This window comes from Triturus cristatus, chromosome 1_2 (genome assembly GCF_964204655.1).
Source record: "Triturus cristatus chromosome 1_2, aTriCri1.1, whole genome shotgun sequence".
Taxonomy (NCBI): Eukaryota; Metazoa; Chordata; class Amphibia; order Caudata; family Salamandridae; genus Triturus; species Triturus cristatus.
This window is the reverse complement of record NC_140580.1, coordinates 13,767,811-13,777,001: the sequence shown is the minus strand read 5'-3', so window position 1 is coordinate 13,777,001 and position 9,191 is coordinate 13,767,811.

The following is a 9,191-nucleotide window of genomic DNA, read 5'->3' as shown; positions in this document are numbered from 1 at the left end:
ACCCTTGAATAGGCGGGCCATCAGCTTTTGGAACACTGCTGCTGCAGATGCTAGTCCGAAGGTCATGCGGCAGAACTGATAGCATCCAAACGGCGTTATGAATGACGTCAGTTTCTTGCTCGTGGGATGCAGCACCAAGTGGTGGTATGCCGATTGTAGGTCGATGGTGGAGAACCATTTCACGCCTTTCGTGCGGGCCAACATTTCCTCTATGCGTGGTAATGGGAATTTTTCTACCACTATGCACTTGTTTAATTCTTGGAGATCCACACATAGACGCACCTTGCCTGACGGTTTCATGGCCACTACCAGTGGCGCCAACCACTCCGCGCTGTCGATCGGTTCGATGATTCCCCCGTCCTCCAGTCGGTGTAGTTCCTGTTGCACTGCCTCTCTCACTGCGATCGGTATGTTCCTTACTCTGTGCGCAACAGGGCTGACGTTTTCCTTGAGGACGATCTTGTGGGTAAACTTCTCAAGTTTACCAATTTTGCCGCCAAATACTTTCGGGTGTCCGCACCGCCATTTCGCTGCCGTCGACTCTTCTCCGTCCAAAGTCACCAACACTTGGGTGTCCCCTCCTGGATTCAGCTGTACGCCCAACTCTCCTTGGTCCATCCACCCAAGAACTGATGGTCCCTTCTCCGCGACGTACAGTTTACAGTGGGCGCTACGTTCTTTGAACTGGAACAGTAGTCTCCTGAATCCTACCATCGGAATGGGTTCCCCCGTGTAGGTGACCGGTCGTATGTCGGGTGGTTCTAGACATGTGCCAAGTGTGGGTTTGAACCTCTCGTTCCACACCGATCTTTGGACGATCGTGTAAGGAGACCCCGAATCCGCCACTATGGTGATTCCTATTCCTCCAATGAGCATGTCGCACTGGGGCTTGCGCGCTCTCCTCCCATCGATGCCCAGTACCTGGTCTTCCACACACAGGACTTCGTCGTCTTCCCCCTGGCTGTCTTCTTCTTCTCCTATGTCTTGCGCCACGAATTTCACCGCGTGTTGTTTCCCTTTCCTTCAACACACTTTCTCATAGTTGCCGACCAGGCCGCAGAACGCACACTTGGCTCTGAAGGCGGGGCACCGTTTGTCGTGCGCCGCGTGGCTCGAGCTTCCACATCTGTAGCACCTCGCCGTTTCTCCCTTTTCTTGCCTCCACGGTTGTCCCGGTTTTCCTTTCCCCTTGTATGTTCCTCTGTATTCTCCAGGCGCTGTGTTTCCTCGTCCATACTGGTCCGCGTCGTCCACCTTATTTACCGTGAGTCTCGGGGCTTGGTCTCTCTTTGCTGCCTCTGCGCAGCGCTTGGTCAGTTCTGCCCTTTTCACTATGGCAATCACGTCTTTCAGCGTCGCATCTCCACTCGCCCACAGTTTATCTTGCACTGTCTTGCTTGTCGTATGCATTACGATTTGGTCCTTAATGAATTCGTCCTGTAACGCCCCATATTTGCATGTTATCGCAAGTTTCCTCAGCGCCGCCACGTAGTCGTCTATCGTTTCCCCCGCTTCTTGCTTCCTCTGCTGGAAATTGTAGCGGTCGATGGAGGCGCACACTGCGGGACGATAGTGGTTGTCCAAATCTTCAAGGGCGTGTTTGAACAAGTCGGTGTCCGCTGCCTGTCTGGTGACCGATGTTAGGTTTTGGAATACCCGTATGCCTTCTGGTCCCAGATTGTGTAAGAGTATCCTCTTCCTCCTGGCACTGGAGAACGCCTCCTCATTCTCGTCTTCCAGCACTTCTAGGTAATTTTTGAAGTACTCCCTCCAGTCTTCCCATTTAATTTGGGGTTCTCCTTGCCTTGGAAGGAACGGTACCGGCGTCGTTAATGCTGATGCCTGCGCGCTCATCTTGGCTTCCGCCTGTTTCCTCGGGCTACCTGGCGCTTCTGTCCTCTCCCCCCTTCTTCGGGTTACCAGGTTCTCGTCGGAGCCGCCTGCGCCGTCTCCACCCGATTCCGCCAGGGTCTCTGCTGCCTCACTACGGTTCGCCTTTGACGTTCCTCTACCTCGTGGCCGGCACCCTTACTGTTCACGTGCCTCCCTCTGGTGTCCGTCTACCACTGCCGCGCTCTCCCGGTGCGTTGGCGTCTGTCCTTGACCTCTCCGGTCTGCTTACCGCGTGGGATGTCGTCCCCTTGTGTAGGTCTTCCTCCTATGTGCAGGTTGGGGGCACCTTCCTCCTGGGTAACACAGAGTCCTCTCTGTCCGAGCCTCGTCGCCACTGTAAAGTTGCTATATGCACTGTGTGGTTGCAGGTTACCCCCAAGGACGTGCAGGAGACTTGCCAGATGTATTTATATGCCTTTATTAACAGTTAGGCTTATTACCACCGAGAGAGCGCCGGGCAACACGCTCCGATCGCTTCACTCGCGCCGCGCTAACTCGCGCATGCGCAGTAGCGTCCAATATGGCCGCTACTCGCATTCCTGCCCTGACGTAGTGCACGTCAACTAGACCGCGACACTACAAAATTCAGAATAGAAAGTGACCACGCTCAGATTAGCATTGCTTTCTAGCCTCTGTTGTAAACTACTGTGCATCTGACATTTATATATTTTTAAGTAATGTGTTGCGTCGCATAAGTAAAAGAGCAAAAGTGCCCCACTTCGAAATACCGCTATTTGATTATTTTCTCCGTGGCTTTCTAATCGACTCAAATTCAAAGTGTAGCGGCAGAACTTATGTTTTCTGAATTCAGAGAAAGGATTTCTGAGTTTTGCATGCAGCTACCCCAGCACCCTCCCCCTTCGCTGCTTGAGCCCTGCGCCCGAGTTGCTTGTGTCTAAATATTTAGCCACCTCCTGCAGCTCTCCTCTGTCCCTGCTCTCGCCTTCACTCTGTACAGTTGTAACCAGCATTTAATGTGTCTTATATTCGGAAGGTTTCAGTCCCTACGGCGAAACGGTGTATTGTATTTTACACTTTTATTATTGTCACACTACATCAGACTCATTGCGATGTTATCCAGATACGCCAACTCTTAACTAGAAGAAGGAGCTTTAAGCTAAATAGTTATAAGTAAAGGTGGTGCCTGCCAGGGAGTCACGGCCCGCTGAGCTGAAGAAACACCAACACAGGCAGTCTCAACGCCTCTACAGATGCACACGGTGCTCGTGTTGTCCCCACAAACATCTGCAGTACCCGGCTGTTCAATCTGCAAACAGCACATATCCTCTCGTGTTGTGGGTGCCGTTTACCCGCAGTTTGTAGAGGCTGTTGGTGTGAACTTAACGCACTGTCGAACAATATTAGTGCAGCGCTTTACAGTAATAGTTTATCACCCTCCATTTCCCTTGGACACGCCACCACCTTGTCGTTTTTGTTGCCGATTATATGCATAGAGCTCCTATATTTAAAAAAACTATGCAAAATGTTCCGAATGCGCAATACGTTTACATGTATAGGGACTAATGTAAATAAACAGCAGCATCACAGAAACATATATATAAGCTAAAGGAAATGGTCTCAAGAAATTAGTGATCAACGGCTTTCATTTGTTTGATTAGCATATGAATGTATGTAAATAGACGTCACACAAATATGCTGACGTCACATTGCTGAAAGCAGATATACTATAAGGCTGTTTACAGCTTGCACAAAGTGTTCAGATAAATATGGTCACTCACTTCTATGGCTCCCGGTGGTTTGTTTCTAAACCACTGTGTGCACCCCCAGCCAGCACCGGCAGTAATTTAATGGCTAGGAGCAGGGAGGAGTGTTGGAACAGCTACCCATGACACAATACCAAGCAGTCGACAGGGTACCCACATGGCGTTTGAGTGGAATCATGAAGTTGATTGCGTCCACTGTTGAAAGATGACAGTTGGACAAGAGAGATAAACACTATGGTGTATGTACGATGCTCGTGTGCAAACTGTGGTCAGTTTGGGAGGAGAAGATAGGTGTGAGGTGCGAAATTTGTATTTATTTAAGATTTTGCAGAAGTTGATCGAGGTCCTCAGGAAGTTGGGAGCAAAACAATTTGCAACAGAACGAGATTCAAACAAAACTGCTTTTTTTAAAACTCTAATTTAGTTCTGAAGGTGATCACTCACATAGGGGGGCCGCAGACAGTTGACGGCATATGAATGAATGAGACTGTGGAATATAATATAAATGCAAGGAAGGCTTCAGCATTGCGATGCTCCAGTAGAAATGAGCAGTGCTTGAAATGGGAAACAAGAAGTGCAGGTACTCTGATGATGTGCCAAATAGGGGAATTCTTCTCTTGACTTTTGTCTATTGGTGCTCTACCCCTATTTGTGGCAAAGAGCCCCTCTCTTTTACGTTGTTATATATGCCTTTTGACAAACTGCGCTTATTCTTTTAACATGGGTCTTGGTGTTTTCTTTCCTTCCTATGAATGCAAAATTAGAAGATTTTTTTAAACGATTTTGTAAAGTTAACTGTGAAAAGAAAGGTTGTAGAATTTCAGTTTCATTGTAACACAACAAAATGCGAATACTTGTAAATGAACGGTACAAATATTTTAAAAAAATAATAGCAGTTAGGAAAGCACAACTGAAGAGCATTTTTTGTCATTCGCAAGTGTGATCGAACCAAAGATTTTCATAGGATAAGCACAAATCAAGACACTTTACTTGGCAATGTGCCAATGGTGAATATTTGCTGAAACTCGATTTTTACGCACGCTCTCGTGCGGAATGATTGGGGCTCATTTGCTGAACTAGTTCTTTGTGAAACGCTTGGATTTTTTTCATGGTCCCTATAACTTCAGAGATGTAGTATTGAAGGCTAGGAAAAACAGGGGGGGGGACTAATTCAGTTGAAGAACAACAGGGGCTGGAATTCAAAATACAGCAGGCACAAAACAAGAATGCCCCTGAGATCATAAATACAAATACATTTATTTATAGCCTAGACACAGTGGGTTGCCTACGCTTAAGTTCCATTACAGAACAATATTACATATAAAACATTTTTACAACTGTAAGTCTGTAATTTCAAAAGGTGATTGCCACCAAGATAGAAATTTTATCAAAAGTATTTAATATTTTTAAATCAATTGTTTGGAAACATAACCACTTTTTTACTTTTTTTTCATTATCACAGAAATTAAAGCGACACATAAGGTATTGTAAATTCATGGTTGATACATCTACGAAAAGTAAAATTTGAACAAGTTCTTAACATCTTTTGGTCCTAAATCTTAAATAATCAAATGTACATCATAAATCGGGAAAACCATATATCATTTTTTCCTCGATTAATTTATAGTACAACGGTCCAAAGGTGGAGAGGTCAGAGATAACATTGATACAAGTTGGATATAGTTATACCACAATTAGTTGGTACACTTCAACATTTTATAAAGTCTCCAATCAATGATGTCCTGTTACAACTCTTGACCTTTCGCAAAGGAAAAAATTATGTGAAGTGTGGTGGGGGAGGGGGGAACAAAAAAGTGAGCCGACGCGTTTCGACCTTCGTGTGCAAGGACCACAACAATTTGAAAGAAGGTCTTCCTCAGGGCTGTGATGCTTTATATAGGACACTGAAAGATGAGATGGAAGGTATCACTTTCAGCAGAAATCAATTATTTGCAAGAATAGGCAGCAGCCGCTACCTATAGTATTTTATTCTATCACCTGGGTAATTCCATATTGCAGGTCTCAGAAAGGCGCTTCTTTTTTAATAAGAGTCAGCGCATTCGTCGTGGAGTGGCGGGTATGCCCATCAGTTTCTTCATCTGGTGCATACGGAAACAGGTTATGAATATTGAAGGCAACACTCCCACTCCGAAAATTGTTCCAACACCACTGGCACCAACTGATCTTAGAAGCGATTTTCATGGCGCTTTTGTCAGATACAATTTGTGCTTGGGCTTTTTACTAAATTTGTCAGGGTGATGGCCCCACGATTATCTGAAAGTCATAATCTCTAAATAACCATGGGGAATATCCGGAGAAAGGGAAGATACATGAAAGGTGTCACAGGCCAGGCTGATATAGTTTCAACTGCACTAGATAAAATGTTGAGCCCTAGGGGGCGCTATAGCTCCGGCTGCACTGTAGAACCCGATGTAGGAAGTTACATCCTTATTCTGTGTTCTGATTTTAGACTCTGTTAGGTAAATATATTTAAAATTAGTGTTGTGAGGCACGAGTCTGAACTGCGAGAGAACGTATATTAATATGTTTTCTGTTTAAATATCATATTGTATCTTCCTTTCTTTTACTTTTTTTGTTTTTCAAAAAAAAACTTTTTCTTCAGTTCTTGCATCTTTGTATTTCTATCACGTTTGTACTTGCATTTGTTTAAACAGGCATTTTACTGGTCACTATTGTTAAGCATGTGTAATACATAACAGTTTGTTACACAGAAACAACTTTACAGCGAAAAACTGACTTTTTATGACAAAACACGAACAGCTTTTCCCTGCTGTATATCTATTACGCGCTTTCAGCGGAAAAACACAACATCCCTTCTCCCCAGCCTGAAAGGAGCTACAATAACGTGGACCTATCGATAGTCAGAAATGATCAGCATCTGAATTCAGCAATCGAAAGTGAGGGTCGACAGGCAGCTGCTGCAGAGGGCAGGGTCTGCAGGGCATGATGCGCAGAGTTTATTTTTCTGGGCCAGAAATATGTATAGCACACGGTAGATTACAAATTATGTTGCAACGCTTTAATTATGCTAAATGTAAAGTACAATCACATAGTTCTGGAGGGCTTGATGCAGGACTTGGTTGACATTTGATTACTGCTGCTTGTCACGTGTGTGTCCCATCTTTGCCCCGAAGCTTCTTAGTTTTGCTAATTTGTGGAGGCTTTCCCTACAAGGAAACATAGTTTCAGATAAATTGGTTTTACTGTGCCACATTATTGATTGTTTTATGTCATTTTAGTGGAAGGTTTGCAGATTTTTGCTTATTGACTAAAAATTGACTCAATATGGCAGTGCCATCACCAAGAAAATGGAACTGCACTCAGCTCAAAGGCGCCGGGCTAGGAAGTCAGTGGGTGGTCAGGGCACAGGAGGTGGAGTTGTACAGCACCGGGATAAATGTCACGTGAGCAGCACCGTTTAAGAAGGGCAGAACCTGGATCCCATGTTGGCCTGAGTGTCATTAGTCATAAGGAAGGCCGCAAGGGGGGAGCCTGGTGATGCTTGGTTGATGGATAGTTCCATGTGAGGTCATCTTGTTGTATTGCAATATGACTCTGAGGATGAGTTTGTAGCTTGGAAGGCGGTGGTGCAGGTTTCTGTTTCCTTTTCACTTGGATGCAAGGCCAGTGTGGGCGGACATGATGAGCCAACGCTCAGAAGCCCTGACCCGAGAGTTGAGTCACTACGCCATGCGGTGGAGTTTCCTGGAGGACCTGACATACCAGAATAAACAAGCAACTGGCTTTTGTTGCTGATACTTGCAGCGTGTCGTGGTTTTCCTCGATGATGATGATGCAGTTTAAAAGTTATATATAATTGGTGATGCTCCCTTTACGCTTGTATTTATGCTCATTTTCAATTTGGATTGGTTATACTTTATATGGGTATCTTCCTGTACTTTACTGTTGCTTTTTGAGTGATATATGTTTCTGAAAAACTTAATCAAATACTCAAACATATTACGTTTCCTGTGGACTTGCACATAAAGAATTTTGGAATTTCTCAGATGAACAGCTTTATGCATGTAGATATGTATGTGGTATTTGTATAGCGTGAATCTTGGGAATTAATGAGAAACATCTAGTGTTAATAATAACTTGCTGATTCAATTTTAAAATTGTGCATGTTCAGCCGTGTTTCCAGAACCCTTGCACCTGCTTATTCAATTTTGTTTGTTTCTGCCCAAATACTAGCAGCAAACATGACAATTCTACACTTGCAGCAAATGAAAAATATATGATGCACCACAGTGCAAAGGCGTGTGTGTGCTGTCTAACATAGGGTTTGTACTGGAAGCATACCCCTCCTGTACAAAATCCTATACATAGAAATTTTATAAAACATTTCAGTCATTGGATATGTCTGTACAGTGTAGCACACATGCAATGTGTGTGTAAAATATTAGGAAAAATAAAAACATTTATCCAACTTTGCAACTGCCTATAGTAGAATTATATTTTGATGTAAAGCCTGATTTAACAATCTTTGTAGACCTGGCTTTCCCTCAAACACCATGGCTGGAAGCATTAGAATGCCGAAGTACAACACATAGAACACCCCCACGAGTCAATACCATTTACTTTCCAGTACAAAACTTTTTTGCTTGCATTACATTAAAGGCAGCTCTCCAGTGGTAAGAAATTTTGCAGTGGAAAGTAAATACTTTATCAAGACATCTGACTTTGCGTCAATTTGCGGCAGCTCAAAGCCTTGATAAATCTGCCATAATATGTCATTTTATGGGTTTTTGAGTACCATTAAAACTGTGAATAAAGCCAACAATAGCTGTCATTTTATGTCATTCTCGGCAATGGCAAAGGAAATACAATTTACATTAGTCTCCTATCTGATGGACATCAATCAATCACGGGATTTATATAGTGCACAGCTGCTCAATGAGTGTCCCGGCGCTGACAGATTCGCAGACCATCATACTGAACCAATCATTGATATGCAAATTCAAAAAAACATGTCTTAAGATTCTATTTGAATGAGAGTACTTTCTTCGTAGCCCAAAGAAGAAAAGGAAGAGAATTCCAGTCCCTGATTGTAAGAAACTAGAAGGAGGTGCCACCCCACTTCTCATTTTTTAGGTCTCGCCTGGCGTGGGCTGCGCACATGCGCAGTCTCGCTGTCAAGATTTAACGTTTTGTGGTATTTTCTGTAAAGGGCTGTAAGCCCCGCCCCTCTTTTCCATTGGCTGGTGTCACCGTTTATGCTAAACGGTGGCCAGCCATTGGAAAAGAGCTGTTCATAACGTTTTCCTTCTGCTTTTTCTGCCGTCCCACTTGGACGGCCTCGCCTGCTTTCCTTCTGAATTAAAAGGTTTCTTATCTTTATGGGGCCAAACACATGGCCCCATAAAGATAAGAAACCTTTTAGTAGGCGAGGCCGTCCAAGTGGGACGGCAGAAAAAGCCAAACGAAAAAGTCATGACGAGCGCTTGTTTAGGACTTGTGCCCTGCATGTAAAGTGCTGCTTATGTAAAGCGCTCCACCACCTTCCGGGCATGCAGGCGCTACCTAATAGCACATACATTGGTGGCGGCGGGG